This window comes from Odontesthes bonariensis, chromosome 13 (assembly GCF_027942865.1).
Source record: "Odontesthes bonariensis isolate fOdoBon6 chromosome 13, fOdoBon6.hap1, whole genome shotgun sequence".
In the NCBI taxonomy this organism is placed as follows: Eukaryota; Metazoa; Chordata; class Actinopteri; order Atheriniformes; family Atherinopsidae; genus Odontesthes; species Odontesthes bonariensis.
The window spans coordinates 34,544,268-34,546,506 of NC_134518.1; positions in this window are offsets into that span (position 1 = coordinate 34,544,268).

The window sequence follows — 2,239 nt, forward strand, 5'->3', positions numbered from 1 at the left end:
AATGGCGCCGTTGAGCGCCACTTCCGGTACGATCACCAAGAGAAGAAGAAGAGGAACACTAAAAACAATTTCACTTCAGAAATATTAATCCAATAATGACTTTGACAATTTAAGCATTTTTTAAAAGACATTTACAGTGACATTTTTGTATTCAAAACATTTTAAAATGATCATCAGTGAAGGTTGAATTTATTAATAAACCATATTAAGGCTGCCTTAGTGGCAAATGGGAAAAAAAATTCACTGGAAAAAAAAGTTTTTAAAAAATGCCACGAGAAGTACAAGTTGTTTTCCAACCCTTCCACATTTGACATTATTCAACATAAAGTAAACTTACAGAGTAAATGCAAAATATTTTTTTAAATTGATAACAGACCCATTTAAACTTATGACAAAGTGCTTTTTGTACAATTTTTGTTTATTTTTTGTTGTGAACTACACAGCAAATTGAGAAGAGTTTAATTCTTGTTGTTAAACTACTAGATATACACTTGTAGAGTTAATTATACTCTGGATAGAGTTAATCCGTTATAATTAACTCTCAGTCGATACATAGTTGTTGTCAAAACCTAAAAAGGAAGTGTCACTAAATCAAACCTCTAAGTATAAATGTTTAATATTAACTCCGAACTTCTTACTCTAAACTCTGATCCTGTATTTCACACCTCAAGTGTAACCATTCGCGGGACCAGCAGGGGATGCATATTTTGGCAGACCATTGCCGAAAAATGCATCCCCTGCTGGTCCCCTCCCTCTCCAACCGTCTTACTACAAAAGTTTTAGTCACGGGCCTTACTTTAGAATATTTGTCCAATAATATAATAATAGGTGAAAGAGATGCTCTAAAATGTACAATTGTCGGATTATCATAAGTGTAATAACATTTGCACAAATATCATCATATTAGAATATAATGTAAATTATCCATATACCCCATATTTTATCCATATACCCTATATTTCTTTTTAGTTTAGTCTGCTCAGTTAAATTTATTTTTACCTTTATTGTTAAATGTACAAATCTGTTTTTATTTAGTTTACTGATGTTTATTATTATTATTATTACTATTATTATTATTTACCCTACTCTTCATACTGTAGATCTGTATATAGCTAATGTTTATTTACTATTTTTATTCTATTGTATTAGCTTGTTTTTACTTTAATTGTTTACATATATTTTATACTGTACGCTGCTGCAACACAATAATTTCCCAAATTGGGATGAATAAAGTACTTATCTATCTATCTATCTATCTATCTATCTATCTATCTATCTATCTATCATCTACATAAAGAAATGAGAAAAAAATGAACGAATGAAACACCATCGTCAGCTCAATATTATCACTGTAACTTTATTGGGTAAATGTAATGATCCACACCTGAAACGGTTTACGCGCGCTCCCGCAAATGGGGATGCATTTCTCGGCAGGCGTGCACTTTTCGGCATAACACCTGTCATTTTGCAAGTGCAACTGCAGCTTCACTCGTCGCTGTTACCAACCACCGCAACACGCGCTTAGCACACCTGTTCTCACTGTGGCATACAAACTGAGTAACGGCAGTAAACGGTAAGTTTTGCTCGATGTTTTGGCTGAATGAGACGAGTCATGCACTTTGTAACCATGGATATAAAACGTGATAAGATGATGCTAACGGTTCGGAGTTTCTAGCTAGCGTGCTAAAGTGGTGCTAACGCTAGCTAGCCCTTTGTCCAAAGTCGTTTCTACATTTTTTTTTTTGTTTTTGTTTGTTTCGAAAATAACACAGGACTCGGTGAAGTATAATATATATTTTTTTGTCAGTAACAAACACACCGTAAAATTCCGGTTTTCGACAGACTGCTCATATCTTTATACTGGGTCACCAAAATATCACTATTTTGAGAGGGAGTCTCGTCCGCGTTGCTGGACAACGGAGTCGAACGTCCGCAGATGGCCGCCATCTTACCACAGGCAGCTCTCTCGCCGACAACATTGTGTTGATGGTGAAACATTCAAGACATAACTTGCTTAATTCTCAAACGTTTAGGTTATTATAAACATCAAAGTAGTAAGCTAATGATCACACTACGTTTTTAAATAAAAACGTAAATATTTCATGTTTATTTGCCCCATGACTCAACTTTATTTATCCCTTGGGATGACTCCCTCAGGGAAATTCAAGTCCCCAGTAGCTCCAAACACACACATAGGATCTCTATAAATCTAAAATACAGTATAATATAGAATAATCTA